This window comes from Camellia sinensis, chromosome 5, assembly GCF_055761805.1.
Source record: "Camellia sinensis isolate YWXY chromosome 5, ASM5576180v1, whole genome shotgun sequence".
Lineage (NCBI taxonomy): Eukaryota > Viridiplantae > Streptophyta > Magnoliopsida > Ericales > Theaceae > Camellia > Camellia sinensis.
This window is the reverse complement of record NC_138965.1, coordinates 101,772,022-101,799,054: the sequence shown is the minus strand read 5'-3', so window position 1 is coordinate 101,799,054 and position 27,033 is coordinate 101,772,022. Positions and strand designations below refer to the sequence as shown.

General features: G+C 41.8%; 1 long non-coding RNA gene and 1 pseudogene across 2 annotated transcripts in view; both read left to right on the top strand.

Moving 5' to 3' along the window:
• The first annotated feature begins 1,440 nt into the window (after positions 1-1,440).
• Positions 1,441-27,033, top strand: part of LOC114268980 (uncharacterized) — a 40,037-nt pseudogene continuing 14,444 nt past the window's right edge. The window contains exons 1-2 of the transcript XR_014329915.1: positions 1,441-1,521; positions 8,089-8,146. The product of XR_014329915.1 is annotated as an uncharacterized LOC114268980 (transcript). The remainder of the gene's footprint in view (positions 1,522-8,088; positions 8,147-27,033) is intronic.
• Positions 11,114-13,546, top strand: LOC114268981 (uncharacterized). Its single transcript, XR_003631470.2, has 5 exons — positions 11,114-11,250; positions 11,519-11,594; positions 11,690-11,813; positions 12,558-12,681; positions 13,533-13,546. It is a non-coding gene; the product is annotated as an uncharacterized LOC114268981 (long non-coding RNA).

Genomic DNA, 27,033 nt, shown 5'->3' with positions numbered 1-27,033 from the left:
CATTTATCCGAACAGATTCTACAAACAATTGGTTAGGACATGAGTATAGATTGATTCCTTAATTACTTCAGAATAAAATTTAATAAAAATTCTCCTTTTTATTGTGTATGTTTTGTTAGGACTCCGAATTAATAGTCCCTTCGGACTATGAAAGGCCCTGGCGAGGGTATTAGTAGTTTGGGCTAGAAGATTGTATTAGAAAATAGTTTGTTCGGCTTAGGGTGTTACCAGTTATCTGCTCGGACTTTCGGCCGGACGTCCGGCTGGTCAACTGGCCAACTGTAATTTTTTTTTTCTTCAACATTAATGTTTAATATATATATTTTTTTGTTAAGTAAAAATCATAATTTATTTGTTTTATTATTTTATATTTATTTAATTTAACAATTTCTACACTAAAAAATGGTGCTGTAAATGAATAGAGCCGCTCATGAACAAACTTGAGTTCGGCTCGGTAAAAGCTTGTTCGAACTTAGTTCGTTAAATTTTTTTTACGTTCAAGCTCGAACTCGAGCTTGTTAAACTTTTAATAAACAAGCCTAAATATTCTACAACTAGGCTCATAAGCTCGGCTCGTTTAATATTTATTATTTATATATTAAATAATGTAAAAATTTGTATAAAAAATAAGATAAATATGATATTTATATATTTAAAAATATATAGATAGTACATTTATATAATGGTGGTAGCAGATATTATTATTTTGATAAAATATTGACTTTTTTTAAGTATATTTATATATATTATATATATAATTAAAATTTTAATTATAACTTTAGTCTCATACGTAAGTATGAATTTATAAATTTTTTAACTTGTTAAGGCTCGTGAACAGACTCGAACTCAAGTAAAACCTAAGCCAACTCGGTTTGAGTTCGGTTCGTTAAATTTTTATTGAGCTCAAGCTCGAGCTCGTGTTCGTTAAAATCTTAATAAATAATCCCAAACATATTAAAACTCGACTCGTTTGTAGCCCTACTAACAACTCTTATCAAAACAAATATAATTTTACTAATCTCCTCATTATCAACCCTTCACTAACAATCCACTCATTATTAATCCCCCCACTCTCAATCCCTTCCATGTTACCTTTGAAAAAAAACGAACCTTGAGAGTTCTCTGAACTTAAATATTACGACAATATTGTATTAATATGTGCAATATTGGAATAATTTTGAAATCTTAACAATAAATTTTTTATATCAAATTAAACTAAACAAAATAAAAATGTTTGGTTTGTTTCTCAAAAAAAAAAAAAAAAATCACAAATGTTTTTGAAAAATTGAAAACTAATTTGATAAAAATATCAAAAAAATATTTATAAATTTTTAAAAATTATTTCTGATTTCTCAAAATATAAAATTATAAAAAATGATAAGCATTTAGAATTTTTTTTATTTCTTTTATCAAATTAATTTTTGTCATGAAGGCTTGGAAGCTGAGATTTCTGTCATGAAGGCTTGGAAGCTGAGATTTGTGAAGCCAAACAAATATTGGGTTGAGAGCTCCCAAAGGAGAGTGAGTGTGGTGTTAAAATCATATGTCATATGATAAAATGTGAAAAAAGTGCCTTAATTTTCTGTGATGTTTTAATAACTATACAACCTATAAGTTTTAGCCCTATCAGGAAAAAAAAAAAAAATTGTAAATTTTATTTGCCTCATTCCATGTAAGCATTTAGATTTTCTTCTGTTTTCCAATATTTTTACCTTGAATGATCATGGGCTATAGTGTTTGTGCACTGTTCCTTATTGTGTATTCGTCTAGATATGTTAAGATTGTTTATTATGCCATTTCATAATGGTTATGATGGGACTGCTTGAAGTTAGTTATGTAACCTATATTTCACAAGGGTTTTTCCAAACTTGAGGTGGCCAAATAAAACATTCTCATATTTATCCTAGAGATATAAAACAAGCACATTGTTTTGATTTTAATCATTGTCTCCTAAATTGTCTTTTTCAAACTTGCCTGTGTTTCATTTATCCCCTTAAACAGTGTTTGGCTATTTAAAACCAGCAGAATATTCAAAGTTTGGAAGCTAAGTGTTGATTTTCCCTTTTCTACTTTTGGATAAGGGAAATTTATGGGTATTTTTGGTGAGAAATTATTGCAAGATGAAGCATTAATGTGATTTGATCACCTTTTTATCTCTACTCAGCTGTATGTGTTTTTCTGAGGACTGATTGAGGTCTCTTTTTGTACTATTGAAAAATGTTACATTAGATTACCTTACTGCTTGGAATAATGGTTAAAGCTTCAATGAAAACATTTGCCTCATTTTTGTAATCTATTAAGACACCCACCTTTAATTTTTAAAACAAAATTTATCATTGTTAATTTACACACCATCGCGAGTTTCCATTGAATGGGGGTCGTGGAATTATTCGGTGCCAGTGTGGGTGGAGGACGGGCCAACGGTGGAGCTTGTTGCACTGCCTTTTGCGGTGGAGGCGGATCTTTGATTGGGAAGGGTAGGGCGTGATTCACGCCAACCAAATCAAGGATCCCTGAAGATCTTGGGGGTGAAGGAATATTTGCAAAGATTTGGGAGGAAGAATGTATCTAGGGTTTCTTGGTATCAGCCTCGCTTCCATGTAGGGAAGGGCGTGGGCTTTAAAGGGGGTTTTAAGGTCACACATCTGGGCCCTGACAACGCCCAAAACATTGTTAATCTAGTGGGCAAGCACAGGCGGGGCCTAACAGATGCTGCCAGGGGTCTGGGCTATGTGGAAAGTGAGGTGGGCCTTATGGGGCAGGAGTTCGCCCAGCCTAACCCAGACAGTAGTGCTTCAGGCAAGCCTTATAACACCAACCTGGATCTCAGTCGGGTCTTTGCGTTGCTGCGTGACAGGGTTGGGTGCTGTCCGATTGTCAATGCTTTGGGGGTGTCGGTGGAGGATACTCCACTTCACGAGAGGGTTGTCGGTGGTCGGCCAGTAGGCATGTCGCCGTCGTTGGGTTCTGCCGTCGCTGGTTCGCAGTCGTATCATGCTCAGTTGCATCGAGTTGGTGCCATAACGGAGGGGCAGAGTCATGATGAAGGGGGTTGCAAGGACAGGCGTGAAGCAGTGGACACGCAGACGGAAGGTCGCTGGGCTGACGAGTTGGCCTTGGTGGTTCGACCAGAGGTACCCTATAACGAGGAAGTTGGGGTGGATGTTAGGGAGGAGGATGATGTATCGATGACAGAAATAGAGTTTTAGGGGGAGGGATGTCCGAGCCCAATGGAGGTTTTGTATTGGGTCTTTTCTCGTATCAATGAGGTGAGCCAATTTTTGGGGGTTTCTTTCGAAGGGCATAAGGAAGAGGCACTGAAATTTTTTCTACAATAGAGCACTCATGGAGGGGTGGGGCTCCTACTGGGGATGTGGTGGAGCCTATGAAACACGATGGAAAGAGTGTCCGGGAATTACAGAAACTAGAGTGTTCCATAAATTATGATCGAAAAAAGGGAGGGAATGGGCAGGGCACTAGAAAGGGTCTTGGAAATTAGTTGTTGTTGCAATGCAGTTAAAAATTTTCATGGATTAAATGATAGGGGCAAGAGAGGGTTGGTAAAGTTTGTGTCCCATAGTGCGCGGACAGATGTGGTGTGTCTTCAGGAGACTAAGATGGAGTGTTTAGGGGGGAGATTCTTAGGGAGTTGTGGGGTGGTCGGTTTGTGGATTTGACGTATTTGCTGGCTCTAGGGGTGGCAGGGGGAGTTCTTTGTTGGGATAGGAGGGTGGTGGTCAAAGAGGAGGAAGATGTGGGGGCTTTTTCAATTTCTTGCTTATTTCAGTGTGTTGAGGACGATTTCCGATGGGTTTTTACGGGGGTATATGGGCCGGTTCATGGAGAGGAGTAGCTAAGTTTTTGGGAGGAGCTGTAATGCATTGCTTATCGGTGAGGGTTCCATGGTGTGTAGGTGGTGACTTTAATGTGGTAAGGAGTCTAGAGGAGAAGTTGGGGGCAACTTCGGTGGTGGTTTCTATGTGGGCGTTCTCTTCGTTTATTGATGATATGGCATTGGTCGATTTGCCATTGTAGGGTGGTGCCTATATGTGGTCTGGGGGGAGGAGCAATGTCTCGGCTTGATAGATTCTTGGTAACAGGGGAGTGGAAGGAGCATTTCTCTCAAGTGACTCAAATTTGGTTGTCCCGTCCAGTAACAGATCATTGACCAGTTTTATTGGATAGTGGGGGAATCAGGAGGTGACCGGCGCCGTTTCGGTTTGAGAATATGTGGTTGCAATCTAAGGGTTTTAAGGAGTGGGTGAAGGGTTGGTGGGACAGTTATTTTGTTTCAGGCTTGCCGAGTTGTCGCCTGGCACAGAAACTAAAACTTCTCAAGTTCGATTTGAAGACGTGGAATAGGGAAGTGTTTGGGCGTTTGGAGGTCCAGAAGGTCAATGAGCTTGCTGTGTTGCAGGAGTTCGATGTGATAGAGGCTGCGGAGGGATTGTCTGAGGCAGATCTTGCTCGTCGAGATGGGGCCCGCGCGGAATTCGGTCACATTGTCCGTATGGAGGAGATTAGTTTTCGGTAGAAATCTAGATACTTGTGGCTCAAGGATGGGGATCGAAACACAGTTTTTCCACCATTTGGCAAATGCTGATCGACGGGTGAACCAGATAGGCAGATTGCGAGTGAATGGTGTGGAGCTGTCATTGTCCGAGGAGATTACGACAGGTATTGTGAGTTCTACAAGCATTTATTTCTGGATAAAGGGGAGGTGCAGAAACCAGGCCCGAATGGTGTTATTTTTTATACTATTTTAGAGGCGAATAGTTGCTTGTTGGAACGACCTTTTGCCGAAGATGAGGTGTTTGAGGCTTTACGGAGTATGCCTGGGGATAAGGCGCCGGGTCTAGATGGCTTTTCGATAGCCTTTTTTTAGCAATGTTGGGGGGTAGTGAAGGCAGATATGATGGCTATGTTTGAGCAGTTTCATCAGTCAGGGGAGTTTGAGCTCAGCCGCAATGCCACGTTTATTGCTTTGATCCCAAAGAAGGGTGGGGCTGCGGATATTGGGGACTTTCGGCCTATTAGTCTATTGGGTAGTGTGTATAAGCTTTTGGCAAAAGTGTTTGCAAATTAGTTACGAGGTGTGTTGGAAGGGGTGGTTTTCGAGTCTCAGAATGCTTTTGTGGGTGGTCGGCAAATTCTGGATGCGATTCTAGTGGCGAATGAATGTGTGGACTCTAGACTTCGGTAAGGGCAGGAGGGGCTTATCTAAAAACTTGATATAGAGAAGGCTTATGATAAGGTCAATTGGAAGTTTTTATTGTATATGTTGCACATATTAGGTTTTGGGGATTGATGGAGGAGGTGGATTCATTTTTGTATATCTATGGTGCAGATGACAATCCTTGTTAATGGGTCTCTAGCGGGTTTCTTTCTTACTTATAGAGGGTTACAACAAGGGGATCCATTATCTCCTTTGTTGTTCATTTTGGTGATGGAGGCGTTGGGGTGTTTGTTGTCTCGAGCAATGCAAGAGGGCCTGTTGCAGGTTGTGGGAGTAAATACAGTACCTCTGACGATTTCCCATTTGTCTTATGCGGACGATGCACTTATTTTTTGTGGTGCAGATGTTGTTTAGATTGGCCACTTGAGGTGTGTGTTGTTGTGTTTTGAGGCAGTTTCAGACATTCGAGTGAATCTAGCAAAATCAGAACTGATTCCAGTGGGCGAGGTGGAGAGGACATCGGTGTTGACAACTATTCTGGGGTGTAAGATGACATCTCTGGCAGTCTCATATTTGGGGTTACCTCTCGGGGCGTCCTTCAAGGCGAAGAGGGTTTGGGATGGGGCGGTGGAGCGTGTGCAGCGGTAGTTGGCTGGGTGGAATTGGCAGTATTTATCAAAAGTTGGCAGACTCACGTTGATTAAGAGTGTCTTATCTAGCATTCCAACTTACTTTATGTCTGTTCATGTCATTCCGGTGTCAATGGCAAAGCGGATTGAGAAGTTGTAGAGGGATTTCCTATGGGGCAATGGGGAGGAGGGTTCTCATCAGCTGGTGCCTTGGGATCGGATTTGTCGTCCCGGGGTCAATGGGGGTCTGGGGATTCAGAGGTTGGTTATGTTTAATGTGGCTTTGTTGGGAAAATGGTTGTGGCGTTTTGTGGCGAAGAGAGACCGTCTTTGGAGGAGGGTGGTGGTGGTGGCAAAATTGGTGAGGTGAGGGGAGGGAAGGGGATGGTGGAGTTCTGGGCGGGTGGTCTAATCACATGGCCATGGTCTATGGAAAGGGATTTGGTTGGGGTGGGAGGAGTTCTGGAGGAGGGTTAAATTGAAGGTAGGAGTGGAGGATAGAGTTCGGTTTTGGCGGGATAGGTGGTGTGGTTACCTTTCCTTGGAAGTGTGGTTCCCTTTGATTTTTGGAATTGCCGTTAATACGGAGGTGATGGTGGATGCTGTGCGGTCTGGGTAAGGGGATTCAACGTTTTGGAATGTGCACTTGTGTCGTAATGTACAGGATTGGGAGCAAGACTAGCTGCTGGAGTTGGGTTTTTTATATGAGTTGCGTGTTGGCGGGTTGGGACTGGATGCTTTGGAATGGGATTGCCCTGGGGCTAAAGGAAAGTTTTCTCTTTCCTCATTTTATATGTGCTTGTTCACGAGGAGGCTGTTGTTTTCCCTTGGCAATGTGTTTGGGTGTCAGGTACATCGTCCAAGGTGTCCTTTTTCGTGTGGACGACAATGTTGGGATGTATTTTGACTTTGGATAATTTGATTCGTCGTGGCCATATTTTGGTCAATTGGTGTTGCTTGTGCTGTGGTGATGCGGAGTCTGTGGATCATTTGTTGGTTCATTGTCCGGTCGTTTTTTGTCTTTGGATGCCTGTTGTTGCGACCTTTGGCTTGGTTTGGGTGCAGCCAAATTTAGTCAAGGCTGTTCTACAGCGTTGGATTGAAGTCGTGTTGGGGGGCGACGTCGGAAGGTGTAGATGCTTGCCTCTCATTGTCTTCTATGGATGGTTTGGTTGGAGCGTAATAGGCATGTTTTCTAGGGGGTAGCTCATTAGGTTCCTTGGTTAGAAAGACGCCTGCTTATGGTTTTGTATAGTTGGGTGACACGTTCGGTTAATCCTGATGTTTTGGCTTTTGTAGATTTTGTGGAGGATTTGATTTGTTGATTCCGTGAGCCTCGGTGGCTTTCAGTTTTGTATTTCTTTGCATCATTTTGATGCTTTTGTAATAAAGTTTAGTTATTTATCCAATTTTTTTATTTTATTTTTATTTTTTTTATGTTGTCATGGTTTATTTACTTTGTTTTATTTAAAATGTATTCTTCTCTTTTTTTATTTATGTTTTTAATCTTTTTGATCTTATATAATACTGACAAAATTGAAAGGAAAGCTTTATAAAACATCTATTTATCTATCTATAAAATTAAAATACTAAAAGGACATAATTGTATGGCTTAAGAACAACTAAGAAGTATGTTCATGAAATGAATGTAGCTTAGATGAGAATGCTTAAATGGATTTGTGGTAAGAGTATGAAATATGGAATTAGAAATGAATATCTTCGTGAAATAGAGGACCAATTAAAGATAACTTTAGAGAGTCAATGCTAAGATGCTTTGATTATGTACAATGAAGACTTGTAGATGCAATGGTAAGGAAAAGTGATATGAAAATCTAAGGGATGGGTGAAGACTTAAATTGACATGGGATATGATTGTAAAACAAATGGATTTATTTAATTTAATTGAGTATATAGCCCTTGACAAAGCAAAATGGCCACACAAAATTCATATAGTTGACCCCACTTGATTGGGACACAGCTTAGTTTGGTTTGGATTGGTTTGATCTTATACATGAAGCTCATCAATATTCACTTTAGCTCTACATTATAATATTAGTGATTTTTCTATGATTTTACAAATCTTTGCACTCAAAATTGAATGTATTTCATTTTTTCTTTCTTTCTATCTATTACACTAGGATTTCATTGTTCTTTAAATTTTTATGTATTGTACTATCAGTTATCAGTTTGAGTTTGTTTCTTGCATATAATAATTCTAATGTTTCTCTGTCTTATTTCCTGCATAGAACATTCTAATTTGTGTTCGAATTTTGTTCTCTACAGTACGTGCCTTGTGTGGGGGATAATGTTCTTGGAATTGTGGTAGATTCCAAAGCTGATATAAGCACTCTAATCATTTACATCATTTAATGTTATTGGTTTATTAATTTCAATTATAGTTAAACCTTCTATTTTTCTGATTAGCTTATTACTGCAATTAAAGGATGTGTTTTGGTTCTCCATTATTTGTTATAAATATATTAAAAATTTTCTTTCTATCAGATTTCTGTGTTGTGTAGCTTGATAGCCTATGTAACACAAGCATTGTATAAATCTCTCTTTTTATCACCTTCTCCTTTTGTGGCATTAATGTGGATGTTCATTTTGACACCACTCGACACGAATGATTACAAAAGTTTGAATCATTAAGAAACTTCTACATTAAGAAGGGGCAAATGACTATTGTTTATTTATCCAAAAAAAAAAAAAAAAAAAAAAGAAGAAGAAGAAGAAGAAGAAAGGGGCAAATGACTATGATCACAAATTTGAATAATTCAGAACCTAATACTCCATCTGGTAGGATGGATAGAAAATTGAGAGCAAGGGAATGTAAAAGAAATGGAAAAGATTAAATCCGAGCACTCTTTGATCATCGGTGAGGATATGGCTTCTTTTCTAGGGGAATTTATTTGGAAGTCTGGTGTGCCAACAAAGCTCATTTTTTTTTGGGTGTATGTGCGTGTGGACATTCTCACTATAGATAACTCGGTGCAGGATGCATTTAGATTACCTTTCTATTCACTTGTCATTCCCATTTTAGGGTGACTGTTAAAAGCTTGAGCATCTCAAGGGGTTCTTTTCTCAGTTAATCAGATGAACAAATAGACCTGGTGTCAGTAAACATAGGCTGTTTATACCTCTGCTGCCATGGAAGCGGAAAGAGGCTTATCCTGCGAGCCCTGCAACAATTATTTTGTGTGTTCTGTTACAAGAGGGAGAAAAACTGAGAAATCACTTGAGATCATTTGAACAGATCTTACTTGTTGAGGATCCTTGAAAACATGCAAACTGTTGATGAGAACTATTGTAGTCGTGGGGAGTGATCCAAATAAATATGTAGATCACAAAGTCTGAGAGTTTATCTAATGGGGTAGCTATGAAGCATGGACACTCCAAAATCGGTGCCGTGGTGGTGTTCGACACGAGGACACGCCGGGGACACGTACAGGACACGCCAGATGGCGTGTCCCTTTAATTTAATGATTTTTTTGTAGGGGACACGGTGGGGATATGCGTGTCCATATCGGGACACGGCATGAGACGCAGCGGGGTTGACTTTTTTTTTTTTTCTTCTTCTTTTGCCACTCTTATTTGGTGTTTTTGTGAAGAATATTGTTGGATGTTGAATGTTTTCCCTTCTCGTCTCCGTTCTTGTTATTGTTTATTATGACTTTTTTGTGAATGAATGATCTATTAATTTGTTTAAATGTAGTGGTTATATTTATTGAATTAATGTTACTATGTTAGTGTTTGTTAATTTTGATTTCGGATGAATGTAACATGAATCTACATAACACATAAAAATATATTAAAAAAAATAAAGTGGTCGTGTCTCCCGCTGTGTCTGTTTTCCTATTTTTTGAAAATTGTCGTGTCCCGTGTCGGTGTCCGTGTCTGTGCTTCACAGTGGGGTGCTTCACAGTGGGGTAGTATCGGGGATTCTTTCTACATCTCTGGTTAGAATGCATCAACCTTGTCATATAGTTAATTGAACAAGGTTTTTTTTCTTGTCAAATCAAAGTTAATTTTGTTCTCATGTGTAGCTTTAATCACTATATAATCTCAAATTTTACCTGAATACTATAAGTCTTGATGCTTGCTGTTATATTTTCCTGTTTTTTATGGCTAGAAACTTCTTTTCTCTTTGTAGAAGTTGCTTCTGGCATCAATTTCATATTTTCTTTTCTGTTGAAAACAAAAATGTTAAACTTGATTTTTGAGGGGATAGTGTTTGGATGGCTACGTTTTTAAGACCTTTCTTAAGGACTCGTAAAAAAGGGTCTTTTTGTATTTGTGTCAGAGTTATGCATGCCACTGTTCTTGCCAAACAGGATAGAGTTTAGACATCATGTTTCTTGCACCACATGTATATTTTTTGACATCCTTAGTGCTCTTATTGAGTTTATGTATGATTGCTCTAAAATATTGGTAATGTTTGTATCTCTATTTGCCTGTTTTGGGTTGTATGTACCTCCTTGAAGAGGAATATTTGATGATGTAATATATTTCACTTATCATGTTTGTTTTAAAAAACAAAAATCACTAGTATCCAATTTATTTTTCACTTTAGTATCTTTAAAATCTACGCGAACTCTTGACTCAATTCTTTGCTCTATTCATTTCAAAACTTCCTTGTGGATATAAAAGGGCCTACATTGGCATTTTTTCATGTACTTTCATTTGAATGAGGAACAAGCATAGTTCTAAATATCGGCCGATACGCTACGTATCGGCCGATACGTATCGGAAAAATGGGGTGCCGCGACGGATACAGGCCGATATACCACTGAGATTAAAAATCGCAGGAGTATCGGCCGAGTCCCAGTACGTATCGGCCTGTAAGCGTTACACAAGCCGTTACACAAGCCGCGACGGGCCGATACTCACCGGTTCGGACCGGTACGGGAAAGAAAAAGTTGAAAAACCTTTGAAATGATTTTTAAAATTTCACCACCGCGACACCCGATTCCCGATACGTACCGATCGATACTACCGATACCGATACTCCGCGATCGATACCGTTACGTTACCCGATACCGCGATTTAGAACCTTGGGAACAAGGAGAAACATACCCAAGTTTGAGGTGCAAGTTTCACCATTTAGAATGTTTTGACTAATGCACTATGCTATTCTATTTATTGTTGATTGATGCCCCGCTGTTTTCTCGTTAACTTGGGTTATATGACCTGAAGATGGTTATGATGACTATGACCATCTCAATCTTGTGTTCATGTTCCATGATTGGATTGCAAAACCTGCTTAAGGAAAAGTGAATTTGACCAACAGATTTTTTGTTTAGTGCTAAGACCAACACTGAGAATGGGAAAACTGAAAAAGAGTAAATCAAAGGCAGGCTGGGATTCCCATTGGATGTGGTTTGGAACTGCTGAATATATGCACCCATAGTAGTTCAGCAAAACTGTCCTAAAAATTGGAACTTATTGGTAATTTTTTCTTTTAATATTAATGCATCTCAGTTGGCTTAACCTTTATCTTGCAGGTAGGTACTTTGATCTATGTTCGGGTTGTGAAGGCAAACACGGGCATGAATCCCGAGTTGTCTTGCACTGATGGCTGGTTTTCATTCTGGACTTCCAACTCCATTCTATATATGGCTTCCATGTGTTGCCTTCTTTTTACTTGTAAAATTCTCGGTCGATTTAAGATTCTCAATTGACCTATAGTTTCTGAAAAACTATTCATGCTTTGTAGCCACTGGGAAAGCAGCGGAGTATGGTCCCCTTAAAGATGGCTTCACATTTGAGTCATCAACTGGCCTTGCCCGAATGTGAGATTTTCCTTCTCCTTTAATACATGGATATTTCAGTATTTCCAACACAGAACCACTCTGTTTGAAATCTGCGTATTGAGATTTTCTTTCAGTTGTGCTGGCATGTTGGTTTTTTCGTCTTCTAGGCTGCTCAGCTCCGCAACATGTCCGGTTCTTGAAGGTCTTGGGAAGAAGCTCTTCTTTGAGATAGCAGTTGGTTTAAATGGCCATGTTTGGGTATGAAACTTGCGTTGCTTCCTTATTGTAGTTGGGTTGAAGAGGTTCCTTGGTTCAAAACTATTTTATTTTATTTTTGTGGAAATTAAAAAATAACCCCAGGTTTAACCCTATTAATAAATTAAACTCCCCCACTACCAGCCACCCCTCACCCGACCCTGCCACCACCAGTTGCATGAGCCATCCCTAGTGCCTTCCTCACCCTCCCTAGACCTCCACTTCGCCAGCTCCGCACTACCACCTTCCCTTCATGAACCCCTCCATCTAATTGGGAGAAACCCTTGATTTTTTCAACTATTGATATGGCCAATGAACTGTTGCAGAAGGTCGGATCCTATGTCGTCAAGTACGTAGTAGGATTGATGATGGGTGGTTTAGTGGATGGTTGATAAAGGGTTGTTGCAATCTAGTTTGGTCAAGCTTAAAGTTGGATTGACTTCAAGTTTAAAAAGCGAGTGTGAGAGTGCCACGTTACTGCATAAATTTTATAAGAAAAACAATTCCTTGATGACTATCATCATCATCATCATTGTGTTCTCTTCTTCCATTTCCTTTGTGTATTATGATCTTTACTTTCTCTAGGCTTTATGCCATCTATGCGGGCTGAGCCAAAAGCTCTTTTGAGAAGAATTTATTCTTGCTATTTTAATATTTGTAAATATAGTTTGGATTCTTATTTTTAAAATAAATCACTTTCTAGTACTGATGCATTCTTATTTTCTCAGTATTTTTGTATCAATGTAGGTGAACGCTGAGGCTCCATCTACAGTCATCCTTGTATCAGATGCAATTATGAATTTAGAGTCGTCGAGTGGGGTTCAGCAAAAGATTATGGTGGAGAAACTGCTCCAGAGAGTTCAGTGATCAAGTCAGTCCATTTCATTTGTGATTTAATCTCCACTCCTTTAAGTTATTTAAGTACAAAGCAGCTGCAAAAAATTAGGTTTTAAAATTTTTATTCTATGTTATTAGTATACTGTTTTTATTTGGGGTTAATTAGTCCCGATAATTTTAATTTGAACAATTTGGTCCATACACTTCAAGTCTAGATTCAATTTGGTCATTCTGTCTAAATTGAAGATTAAAATTAACAATTTTGGGACGTATGTCAATTTTCTAAATTGTACATAGAGACAAAATTAACAAAAATTTAGATGGAAGGATCAAATTGAAACCAAACTAAAAGTGAATGGAACAAATTGTTCAAATTGAAACTATAGGAACTAAAGTGAATTTTTTTTATCAAACTAGGGGGAAAAGTGTAATTAACCATTTTATTTGTTAAAATGTGGTTTCTATATTAAGACTATGGGTATCACTTTTGTTAACAACAAATTATTAAAGTTATCGTATTGTTTAGTTGCAAAAAAACTGCAGGTTGTCTCTTCATATCGGAATTAGTTTGTCTCTACAAAAGTGTTCTAGGTCTGTTCAAACATAGGATACGCGTATCCGTGAAGTGTTCCTAAGAAAATAATGATTTAAAAAAAATTTAACGTGACGTGACGTGACATGTCTGACATGTAGACATCTGTGTCCATGGCCTGTTGGTGTCTCATTCATGTCGGACACGAGCACCACGCCCATTTTGAAGTGTTTCTTGCTTTCTAGATTGTTGAATGTGTAGTATTGGATTTGTGGGTTTGCAGCCAGGTTCTTCTCACTCTATCCTCTTTCTTCTCTGACTTGCTTATGAGCCCAGTTTTTTGTTTTTGCCAGGAACTGTGATGAAAACATGACGTGGTTGGAAATCCACAAGATAGAAGATGCCCCTTTTGGAGGTGCAATGACTTCAACCTTTCATTCGCAGGAGGAGAGAGATGGTGTAAAGGAGGAAGTTGACATTTATTAGTTCCCAACAACGTTAGTGAGACTGACATGCTTGTTTAGCACTCTGTACCCTGAAGAAGTTGGGAAAATTTAATAGTATTCACAAGGAAAGCTTTGAAACAATTTGATGGTAGTCACCATTTCTGAAACTTGAGAGAGGGAACGTTTACTTTTGATGACTAGTACGGTTTGTCATAAATGATAAAGAAGTGACGTGTGTAGTTTGTCTAAAATTTGATCACCGACAAATACACTGATCATTATTTGTTTAATTCGGTGTATGTAAACTTATTGGAAGCATTTAGGAGAACTAGTTAATATATTTCATGTGGTTTCTAAACATTTGAAAATATGATTTGTTTTGCATTGGTTTTTTAAGCTTTTTTAGTCTATTTTGTTTTTTTGTGAATAAAAAATGTAGGAGGTGATGTAACTCAAAATGAGTAAAAAGTTAAAAATTGGCTTTTTTTTTTTGCTTCCCAAAAGACCCCTTAGTTGGTTTTAGTATTTTCTTAATAATAATTTTCAAACAGGGAATCAATCATGTTTATCGCGTAGGAGATGATACAAATGTAGTGACTGACATTGTCACAATGCACAGTTCTTTTGACCAACTTGGGAGGAAATTTAGACCTTTTGAATTTTTTGTTGGTAAGTTGATTTTCAAATCATAGATAGTCGAAATCAAATAGTTATGTTCGGAAGTTGATTTTTGAATCAAATAGTTTTGTTCGGAAGTTGATTATGAACAAAAAAAATTGTGTATTGAGAAAAATGCCACTAGAGCTTTGTATGTGTAAAATTGTGTAATGACATTTTTGTTGTAGTGAAGTGACACTTTTTTTAATTGAAATGCCACTAGAGCTTTGTATGTTTGTGGCTCTATGACATTTTTCTAAAAAAATGTCACCAAATATTCTTTTTGTGACATTTTTTAAGAACATGCCACTAGCATGGTGTCACTAAAATGTGTTTTTATTGTAGTGAATTAAAAAAAAAAACACTTCCTAAAACACCACTAAAAAGTCACTTCTCCTCATCCTCCTTTCACTTTGAGTCACTGTCAGTCAAGCTAAATTATTTTTAGATAGAAAAGGCAAGTAAAATGAAAAAGAAAAAAAAAAAATTGAAACTTAAATTTATTCACATTTTTATCAAATTTTTTTAATCTTTATCCAAATTCATGATTTAAATACAATCTTAATATAATGAGTAGATCACATTAGTGTATTTTTCTTTTGCATAGATATAAGTTTCACAACTATAAACATCACATGTACGTGAGAGAAAAATATAATACGATAATATACTTGTTGCACAAAATAGCACATCCTGATACGTGGTGCTAGAGTCATAAGACTACATGAGCGTACTGCGATTTTGAACATGAAGCTAGGAACTAAAAAATAAAATAAAATCATGTGTATCGAAAATGAAGATAAGAATCCATCATACGATGAGCATAATTCTTGGTGCATAAGAAGCATAATAGTAAAAATTAAGGTATTGAGAGGGTAATTTATATGAAAATTGGGCCGAGTTGGGTAATGGGCCGTTATGTTCCACAGTACAAAGAGCTGAGTAAAAAGGCCATGAAGTTACTCCGGGCCAAGGAAGGTATAAAGTTACTCTAGCCCAAGAGAGGTGTAAAGTTACTCCGGTCCGCGAGAGACTTGAAGTTACTCTGGTCCCAAAAAGCTACGGTTAGCTCGATCACCATACTAGAAGTTATACCGGTCATGACGCTATGGTATTAGATCGGTCGGAACCATGCTAATTGTTAGCTCGGTCCAATTATGCTATGGTTTGTACAGGAGGAACCGAGGTAGAGTTATCCCGGTCTGATCTGCAGCTTAGCATAGCTATGCTTAGCTCGGTCATATTGGAGTCCGACCATAGAAAAACCATCTCACTTGGTTTAAGCAGTGAGGGGGGTGTTGAAGGATAAGCATTATCTTTCAGGAGTGTGAATCCAAGGAGGACTCTACATGGAGGAGTAAGAGTCCTACTAGGATTGTACCACGCGGAACCTATAAAAGCTCACAACATCACCTTCGGAGAGGTAACACAACTTTGATTCTCGAATACACAGAGCTTTTGTCTATTTGTCTATTTTGTTGACTTAGGCATCGGAGAGGTATCCGGCATACACCCGCCGGCTAGCTCACGTTTGTGTTTTCAAAGAGTAAAGCGACGTCGTATGGAGGAGCACAAACTTGGTCAACGGGATTATACGAGAAGGTTTATTTCTTTCCCGTACAATTGGCGCCGTCTGTGGGAATTAACAGAACGAACGAAACCTCTTGATCAAGCCTTTCCTCTTTAGAATCAATGGCGTACAACGAAGATTTGCCGCAGTCCGCCATTGATGGACAAACACCAGAAGAAGGTGGGAGGCGCGAAGGTTTGCCTCCTGTCTCTCCCATGGCGGACTTGGAGCCCCAACGACATAACCCCAGGAGGGATGCTAGGGGGAGGTGGTATAATAGCCCCCGTCACTCTCGATCACAAAGTCCTGACAAACAAAGACGGAGGATTGATCCTCAAGTTCTGGAATACCGCGTGAAGGAGAAGGACGAATTAATACGACGGATGGCGGCGGACATGGAGATTATGAAGGGCCAGATGAAGGGAAAAGGGGTGGCGACAGGAGAGGGGCGCAAAAGCAAGACGCCCCCTCGCCACTCAGAAGACCATGGCAGGAATTCCACACCATCACAAGCAGAGAATAGAAGCCTCAGGACAGGCGATACTCAATCCAGAACCTCCAGGACTCGTCGTTCCAGATCCGAGAGAACGAGGACTGAGAGGTCATATACCGAGGGAAGCACCTATCGGCCCTCGAGCACACACCAGACATCATCCAGGCAGTCAGAGATGCTTAGATCTTCCGACTTGCGAAATATGCTAGAAGAGAGGGCATGATGGAAGGAGGACACCGGGGCGCGCGACCCCCGCAGAGTTTCTGCCCTTCAACGATTGGCTCCTCGGACGCATGAAAGCGTCGAGGTCAGAATGCCATTACCACGCCTTGCCTACGAACTAACGGACAAAGCATTAACGAGGCTGCAGACCTCGCCGTTTGTTCTGGCAATTGAAAACGCGCCCCTACCTTCAGGCTTCCTTCAGCCCAAATTCACTACGTACGAGGGGAAAACGGACCCCTACATACACCTAAGCCACTTTCACCAGGTTATGGCGGTATATCAGCGAAACGAGGCTCTGATGTGCATCCTCTTCCCATCAAGCCTTGGCGACCTAGGCTTGACTTGGTTCGAAAAACTTCCAGAAGGTAGCATAGCCTCCTGGGCGCAATTGGCGGAGGCGTTCATAACAAGGTTCAGAACGAACACCAAGACTCCGGTAGAGATTGATCAACTGCTCTCCATCGACATGGGCGAAAAAGAGTCACTAAGATCCTACAATAGTCGCTACTGGGAGACATTCAACCAGATTGGGGACTACCCCACCAATCTTGCCATTACACAATACAAAAGAGGTCTTCCAGTCGGGAACAGACTAAGGGACTCAATCACCATGACACCGCCCCTCACCATGGAGGCCTTGATGGAAAAAGTGCATCAGCACATCAGGGTGGAAGAGGATGGCGCTTGTTCCAAAACAAAATCTGGCATGACTGCAATACCAGAGAAAAAGGCCTCAGCAAAGGTCAACACGGTAGACCGTCCGAATAAAAACGGACGAGGCAGGCGAGACAACGGAGAAGACCAGGATAAAAGATGGTTGAGAGTCCGCACTGCCATAACCACGGTATTCAAGAAAATCGATCTATCGGATTTTGAGAGAAATACACGATGAGCCTTTCGTACGATGGCCCGCTAAGCTAGGAGAAGCACAGAAAGACTACGACGAAAGATCGCGATGCACCTTCCACAAAGAAAAAGGGCACCGCACTGAAAATTGCATGCCATTGAGACAGCATTTGGAGGAATTGGTGGCAGCCGGTCACTTGGATAAATACATTGAAGGAGGGATGCAACCAGCCCCCCAGGACCACAATAACCCTAACGGGATGCCAATTGACGCCCTGCCTCAAGGCGTAATCAATGTGATTCATGGAGTATTCGAACCCGAGTGTGTATGCGAGCTCAGAGGGTCGATCAAGAAGGTTGAGCACTTAAGGGAGGTACTAAGCGCTCAACCTACCATCAAAAAGGGGAGAACAGAGCCTACAAATGTCATCTCCTTTTCAGACAGAGACTTGGCCAGAATATACTGCCCTCACAATGATGCGCTAGTCGTCACTCTCCGCATCAAAGATTACGACATCAAGCGGATTTTGATTGACCATGGAAGCTCGTGTGAGATCATGTACTACGACACCTTCAAACAACTAAAGCTAGAAGACAAGGACTTGGCACCTGCTGTATCCCCCCTGATTGGATTCAACTCAATGCCAGAGTGGCCAGTCGGCAAGATTATCCTTCCAGTTAGGGCAGGAAGTGTGACAAAACAAGTGGATTCTGGGTGTGGAAAGTCCCCTCTACTTACAACATCATCTTGGGCAGAACATGACTGCATGCCATGCGGGCTGTAACTTCATCCTACCATCAAGTAATGCGATTCCCCAACGAAGCCGGGGCAATTGAAGAAGTCTATGGAGACCAGATCATGTCCAAGCAATGCTTTGTCACAGTAAATGGCAGCCGCGCTGCCAAGGGATATGTCCATTCGGTGGAAGAACCAGAGAGCAATGAACTGTTCGCAGATGTCGGCAAAGCAGCTGATCAAAAAGCGGTGGAAGACTTGGTAAAGGTAGGAATAGATGAAAAGAACCCGGATAAGTTCTTTTTGCTCGGTTCGTCGTTGTCCAGCACTGAGAGATTAGAGGTCTTGGAATTTTTGACCTCTAACATCGAAGTGTTCGCCTGGACTCCATACGACATGCCAGACATTGATCCCAACTTCATCTGTCACCAACTCAATGTCCACCCAACAGCCAGACCAATCATTCAGCGCACTTGCAGATCGACACTCCACCACGCCAAGATAGTGGCGGAAGAAGTAAAAAATCTGCTAGAGGCTGGAGCTATCAGAGAGGTGCACTACCCTAGATGGATTTCCAACACAATCGTGGTACCAAAAAAGAATGACAAATGGCGTGTCTGCGTCGACTATAAGACAGTCAACAAAGCATGCCCAAAGGATAGCTTCCCCCTACCATGGATAGATCAACTGGTAGACCTAACGGCAGGGCACAACAACTTAGCTTTCTTGATGCGTACAGAGGCCACCATCAGATCGCCATGTATGAGCCAGACCAGGAGGTCACGTCCTTTACAACTCCAAGAGGACTGTATTGCTACAAGGTCATGCCCTTTGGCTTAAAGAACGCAGGGGCGACATTCCAGAGAATGGTCACCATGATGTTTGAGCCGTTCTTAGGCAGAACAATGGAGGCATACATCGACGACATGATGGTCAAGAGCAAGGATGAAAATGACCATCTAAGGGACCTAGGTGAGATGTTCCAGATTCTGAAGAGGCACAAGTTGCGCCTTAACGCATCCAAGTGCGCGTTCAGTGTAGGATTTGGCAAATTCCTGGGCTTCCTAGTGACCAACCGGGGTATTGAGGCAGACCCCTCCCAGATCAAAGCAATTCAGGATCTGGAGAGGCCCAACTCAGTAAAAGAAGTGCAACATCTCACCGGCATGGCAGCTGCACTCAACCGATTCATTAGCCGGTCGTCAGACAGACTGCGACCATTTTTTCAAGCATTAAAAGCCAAGTTCGAGTGGGACGAAGAATGCGACCGCGCTCTGGAGAGCTTGAAAGAATACATGTCTTCTCCACCACTGCTTGTCACCCCAATACCTGGAGAGGAACTCTTCCTGTACCTGGCAGTCTCTCAGCACGCAATTAGCGCAGTGTTGGTCCGTTCGGAAGGAATCCAAAATCTGCCCATCTTTTATGTCAGCAAGACATTGCTAGGCGCCGAAACAAGGTACTTGCCACTGGAAAAACTGGCCTTGGCCTTAATGATGGCCTCAAGGAAGTTATCGCACTACTTTCACATCCACACCATAGTCGTCCTCACAGCTTTCCCATTAAAAGCTTTGTTCGAGAGGGCGAACTTTTCTGGGCGAATCTTGAAGTGGGCCGTAGAGTTGGGACAATTCGACATCAAGTTCCAACCCAGAACCGCGATAAAGGCCCAAGCTTTAGCAGACTTTGTCGCAGAATTTACCCCAAGAAGTCATCATATCTGCCCAGTCGACCTGACTGACGCAACCAAACCAGGGATGGAAGTTGACGCCGGAATAGCGTAACCCCTGGTGCAGAATACTCAGTCAGACCCCAAGGCAGACCAGAGTAAAGAGAATAAGGCAGAAACAAACCATGCTGCATCAAGCCAAAACTCACCAACAAAAAAAGACTTGGTTCAGTCAGATAGCGAGGGGCAGACAGCAAGCATGGACCTTGAAGAAAACACAGGCAACATTCTTGACCCCACGGCATTATCTGATCCTTCCACTTGTTGGAAATTGTTCGTCGGAGAGATGTGGAAGCTCTTTGTGGACGAAGCATCCAACCGGCATGGCGCAGGACTTGGCATAGTCCTCATCTCACCAGACGGCCTGGTTGTGGAGCAAGCAGTCAACCTTGGTTTCCCAGCATCAAACAACGAAGCGGAGTACGAAGCGCTTCTTGCAGGTCTCAAATCAGCATTCTACATAAAGGCCATTGAACTAATGGTCTACAGCGACTCACAACTAGTGGTAAACCAATTTTCTGGCGACTACGAAGCAAAGGATGACAAGATGGCCAAGTACCAAGAATTGGTCAGAACAGAGATCAAGAAATTTGAAGTGGTAAGGATAGAACAGATTGGCAGGGAAAAAAACAGCAGAGCAGACGAACTAGCAGGCTTCGCTTCAATGGCAGATACATCCATCCTTCATCCATTGCTCATCGACTACTTACCAAGACCAAGCATTGAAGACCCCGAAGTAGAAGAGGTATGTTGCGCCGAACTAGGCCTTTCATGGATGGATCCCATCATACTGTTCTTAAAAGATGGCGTCTTGCCGGAAGAAAAGAAAGAAGCCAACAAAATTAGAGCAAAGTCGCAGCGATTTTGGCTCTCTCCATCTATGGCATTGTACAAAAAGTCATTCTCTGGACCTTATTTAAAGTGTGTCCACCCCAGCAAAGTGGAAGCCTTCTTGTTCGAAATACACGAAGTAGTGTGCGGAAGCCACCAAGGTGGAAGATCATTAGCTTACAGAGCCATTTCGCAAGGATACTGGTGGCCATACATGCAAGCAGACTCAGAGAAATATGTGAAGAAGTGCGAGAAAGGCCAGAAGTGGCCTTTCGCAATGTGGGGCTTGGACATAGTAGGACCACTTCCAACGGCACCCGGTAACAGGAAGTTCTTTCTCGCAGCAACAGACTACTTCACAAAGTAGGTGGAAGCAGAAGCATTGGCATCAATCAAGGAAAAAGATGTGAAGAAGTTCGTCTGGCGGAATATCATCACTTGGTTTGGCATACCAAAAGCCCTAAATATCAGACAACGACACTCAGTTCGACAGCAGAATCTTTAGAGGCTTTTGTGAAGAATACAAGATAGAGTTCTACACTTCTACACTAGCATATCCCTAAGCAAATGGCCAAGCAGAAGCATCAAACAAGGTTTTCTTGGATGGGTTGAAGAAGAGGTTAGAAAAGACAAAAGGCAAGTGGGCGGAGGAACTCTCTCATGTTTTATGGGCTTACCGCACCACACCTCGGCGGTCAACAGGGGAAACTCCATTCTCCTTAGCCTATGGTATGGAAGCAGTAATCCCACTAGAAGTCGGCCTCCCCACAATTAGAAGCGAAAATTTTAATCCAGACTTGAATGGAGAAGCCATAGCATTGGAGCTCGACCTTGCAGAAGAAAGAAGAGAAAGAGTATTGGTTCACATTGCCTTATACCAACAAGAGTTGTCCAGGAAATACAACAAAACGATACATCCAAGGCAATTCAAGATCGGCGATTGGGTACTGCGTAAAGTGATGGGAAGCACTTTGGTACCGGGAGACGGCAAGTTAGGGCCCAATTGGGAAGGACCTTACAAAGTGGTTGGATTAGCTGGAAAAGGGGCATACCACCTGGAAGATGAGGACTGCAAAGCCATTCCCAGGCCATGGAACACTGCCAATCTCAAACTATTTTATTTTTAGCTTTTTTCAAGTATATGTAATTTTTCTTTTTCTCAATAAAACAAAGTCGATTCTTTTCAACATAGTTGTTTTCTGTAAAAGATAGTTTCAGTGAGTTAGGGACTTTGTAAACATTATTCTAAGTTGGCAGGACAAACCAACTTAGAGGTTGGCTGGATTAAACCAACACCGCTCCTAAGCCTAGGATAAGGATCCAGGTTGCAGGACATTTGGTCGGAATAACCAAACATTTTATTCTAAATTGGCTGGAATAACCAATTTAAAAGTTGGCTGGAAAAACCAACACCCCTCCTAAACCAAGGATAAGGATCCAGGCTGCAGGACGTTTGATCGGAATAACCAAACATTTTATTCTAAATTGGCTGGAATAACCAATTTAGAGGTTGGCTGGATTAAACCAACTCTTAGTACTCTTTAGCCGAAGTAAGGATATCGGCTAAAGAGTGGTTGGCTGGATTAAACCAACTCTTAATACTCTTTAGCTGAAGTAAGGATATCGGCTAAAGAGTGGTTGGCTGGATTAAACCAACTCTTAGTACACTTTAGCCGAAGTAAAGATATCGGCTAAAGAGTTGTTGGCTAGATTAAACCAACTTTTAGTACTCTTTAACCGAAGTAAGGATATCGGCTAAAGAGTGGTTGGCTGGATTAAACTAACTCTTAGTACTCTTTAGCCGAAGTAAGGATATCGGCTAAAGAGTGGTTGGTTGGATTAAACCAACTCTTGGTACTCTTTAGCCGAAGTAAGGACATCGGCTAAAGAGTGGTTGGTTGGACTAAACCAACTCTTGGTACTCTTTAGCCGAAGTAATGATATCGACTAAAGAGTGGTTGGCTGGACTAAACCAACTCTTGGTACTCTTTAGCCGAAGTAAGGACATCGGCTAAAGAGTGGTTGGCTGGATTAAACCAACCTTTAGTATTCTTCAGCCGAGGCAGGGATCTCAAGTAAAGAATGATTGGCAGGTATACTTATAGTTGCAATGTTAAGACCGAGATAAGGTATCTCGGCAAGAGAATGATATACCTCATTCAAGACATCAGTTAGAAAGAAAATGTATAAGCATAAAGATCAACCGAAATAAGAGTTTGAACAAAAAAAAAGCATTCATTCAAAGTTCACAAGTACAAAGGGTGGGGCCTCAGCCCAGTTACAATTGTCCAAAAGCAGAAAAGAAAAAAAAATACAAAATCAGTTAAACAGATCATCTATTTCGGCGTCAAGATCAGCGTCAACATCAACCCGAAGACCGGTTTCAGACGGGAGCTCGATTTCGGTCGGAAGTATGGTCTTTGTTGGAAGCATGGTTTTAGCTGGTTGCTCAATAGTCAAGTCTTCCACAGTGGGCTCCGCCCGAGCTAACTGATCGGCAGAATCAGTGACGACCGGGGTGTCGTTAGGCTCGGTCTCATCATCATCTGAACCCTCAAGGAATTTTTGCTGAATGGTAGCAGCGTACTCCGCTAGTGAGCTCGGTATGAAGTATGAAGGAGGATTGAATACCTCAGCTTCAGGTCCATGACCGAGCTGCACCACGGTCCCCCTCCAGCCGCATTTGAAGAACAAATCCTTAGCTGCCTCACATTGTTGCATGTAAAGGGCCTCCCCCTCCTTGAAACCTGCAGCATTCGCATCAGCCGCCTTCTTTTTTAGCTCGGCGATCTCTGCATTTTTCTTTCCTTCGAGCTTGGCCAGCTCACGCAGGTACTTGTCCTTCATCACGGTCAGGGCCTTCTGTTTGTTAGCATTAGCCGAGGTAACTAGCCCGGTTAGATGGGTTACCTCGGCCTCTAGCTCGGCTGTCTTCTGTTGGGAGTCTTTTAGCTCGGTTGCTTTTGCTTCAACTTTGGCCAGGGCTTGCCTTGCTGTTTTTCGGAGCTCCAACACATGCTGGTGGGCAATTTGACTCTTTTGCATGGCCTGAAAAAGAATGAAAAGAAACTAATGACAAAACCGAGCAAAAAGTTGGAAAAATTAGAAAGACCAGATGGGCTGCTTACCAGGATCATTGATTTCGTTGCAGATCGGATCGCCTTGAGCTCGGTCAAATGGTTGTGATGCTCCATATCAGGGGGCAGACATACACTCTTAGCCAGATTGAAGGCTAGCATATGGTCTTTGTCAGCCACCACTGAGTCAGTATCACGAATAGCGCGGTTTTGGAAAGACATTTTTGGAGCCCACTTGGAGGAGTTAGCCCGGTTAGAGCGCTCCGGCTGAGGGCTCACTGGAAGAGTAGTTTTATCTTCATCAGCAAGGCATTGCTCGGTTTGGGTAGTCCGGGCACGCTTGTTGGGGCGAGATGAGGAGGGTTGTTGAGATGGAAGAGCCACCACGGTCTCTTGAGTCTGGTTGGATGGTGGCACTTCGGCTCGGTTGGTTTCGGTTAGGAGGGCCCTTACTCTGTTCCTTTTTGCCAACTCTTCTTCTTCTGTAGTTCGGACCAAGTTGATTTGTGGCAAGGTTGGGTCCGATTCTGGAGAAGCCTCTAACAAAAAGTCAGTTACTTTGGCTTTGCGTCGGCTGCTATATCGGTAGGTCGGCTCAAAATTCAGTAGTTTGGCCCAACTTCTCTCTGGGTACCGTAGTGCGGCGCGAAGTGTGCCTAGATTGGGGTAGCTGTACAGCGACTTAAGATGGGCTGAATCTGTATAAAGAAGGCAGCTGTTAGTTTGGTTGAGAAGTAGGAAACCAGAATAAAGAGAAGCATGCAAAAGAGCCGAGGGAGTTATACCAGGGGTTCCTTTTTTCCAGTTTATTCGGTCACCTGGGATCTGGGCTTGGTGGTCTTCAAAATTCCCAGATACCCAGAAAAATCATTATCATTCTGGTCTTTGTCCGGTGTATCTTTTATTATTTTCTCTCGGCAGCGGCGTATTCTTAGATAATAGACCCAGCCATCTTCTTTTGATCCTATGGAGTATTGGTGGAACAGTTCGGCTAAACCGAGGTTAATGCCAGCCCGGCGGTTTAGCTCGGCTATACCATTTATTATACGGTATGAGTTGGTCAAAAGCTGGGTTAGGCATATCCTAGTCTGCCTGAGGAATTCGCAAAGCAAAGGCTGTACAGGGAATCTTAGTCCGGTCTCTATGATGGAGAGGAGGGTAAAAGGTACGAAACCTTGGTTTCCCCAGGGTGTGATATTTTGTTTGGCTAAGGTAAGATGAACGTCGTCAGGGATGTTATACTCCTTTCGGAATTCGGCCAATCCACCAGGTGTGTCTACTAAGAACCTATATTTACCCATTCTCTATGAAGTTATGAATAAATTACAATCGAGTGCTAGCTCGGTTGAGGATTTGTGCTGTGTAGCTCGGTTGAGCACTCAAAGGGGTGCCTAGGCAACCTAAGTCTGCAAAGTGAAAAAACAAGGTGTTAAGCACAGACCGGGGGACCGTGCTAAAAGAAAATAAAGGCAAGATATATCAAGTCTTAGCTCGGCTATGTGAAATACTACGTATTGTAGCTCGGTTTGAGCAAGGGTTTCGTTATCTCAGTTTGCACTAGGGATTTGTTATCACGGAATGAGCAAGTGATTTGGTATCTCGGTTTGTGCCAGGGATTTGTGATCTTGGTTTTGTGCAAAGGTTTTGTTAGCCTGGTGAAGCCTCTAGGGGCAGCGTTCTTAGTTCGAACTGAACTAGGAAGGCTGGTTTAGCCCCAGAATATAGCTCAGTCGAGATTAAAACCTTAAAGTCTACTATTGCGCAGCCCTAGTCCGGTTCATTAGCTCGGTTAGGAAGGGTAGGGTACTTTGGCTTATTGAGACTAATGGTGTAACATAAAAGAGTTAGTTTGGTTGGTTGGTCCGGCTAGACTGACATCCACTACAAACAACTTCCTAGTTCGGTTATATTGTGATTTTGGATCAAAACTAGTGTTTTTCATGTTATTTCTTGAATTAGAGGAGTTCTATTACTAAGTTTTTGCAGAATATGCAAGACAAGGCAGAAAATGGAAGTACAAAATGTGTTGCAAGAACACATAAAACAAGTGTTATGGACTAAAAAAGTGCGAAAACCTAAAAAATAGAACAGATTTGTGTTACTCACCAAGGTAAGAGAAAAGAAAGGGAAGTAGAAAACAGCCACAAACGCAAGCTTCACGGATACAAAACGATGGAGACGCAGGCAAAGAGAGAACAAGAGGAAGAAAAGATGAGTAGGGTAGGAAGAGATTCGGGAAAAAAGGGGTTGCTACTTTTTTTGGCGGGACTGTTCAAAAGTTGTGAGGTACGAAGAACGGCGTGACAGCTGTGCTGGGCCAATAAGAGTCTGCCACGTGTCCATTGGAATGAGAAGCGATTCAGTTGCTGTGATTGAAGAGACGTTTTGACCGGACAGCTAGAGCCCGATGTGAATTTAGCTCGGTCGACAAGCTAAAATTGTTAGCCCGGTTGATGAACAGGTAATCCCTATCATGCTATGCAGATGGAATTAAGGGGCAATTGAGAGGGCAATTTATATGAAAATTGGGCCGAGTTGGGTAATGGGCCGTTTTGTTCCACAGTACAAAGAGCTGAGTGAAAAGGCCCTGAAGTTACTCCGGGCCAAGGAAGGTATAAAGTTACTCCGGCCCAAGAGAGGTGTAAAGTTACTCCGGTCCGCGAGAGACTTGAAGTTACTCTGGTCCCAAAAAGCTACGGTTAGCTCGGTCACCATACTAGAAGTTATACCGGTCATGGCGCTGTGGTATTAGATCGGTCGGAACCATGCTAATTGTTAGCTCGGTCCAATTATGCTATGGTTTGTACAGGAGGAACCGAGGTAGAGTTATCCCGGTCTGATCTGCGGCTTAGCATAGCTTATGCTTAGCTCGGTCATATTGGAGTCCGACCATAGAAAAACCATTTCACTTGGTTTAAGCAGTGAGGGGGATGTTGAAGGATAAGCATTATCTTTCAGGAGTGTGAATCTAAGGAGGACTCTACATGGAGGAGTAAAAGTCCTACTAGGATTGTACCACGCAGAACCTATAAAAGCTCACAACATCACCTTCGGAGAGGTAACACAACTTTGATTCTCGAATACACAGAGCTTTTGTCTATTTGTCTATTTTGCTGACTTAGGCATCGGAGAGGTATCCGGCACACACCCGCCGGCTAGCTCACGTTTGTGTTTTCAGGGAGTAAAGCGACGTCGTACGGAGGAGCACGAACTTGGTCAACAGGATTATACGAGAAGGTTTATT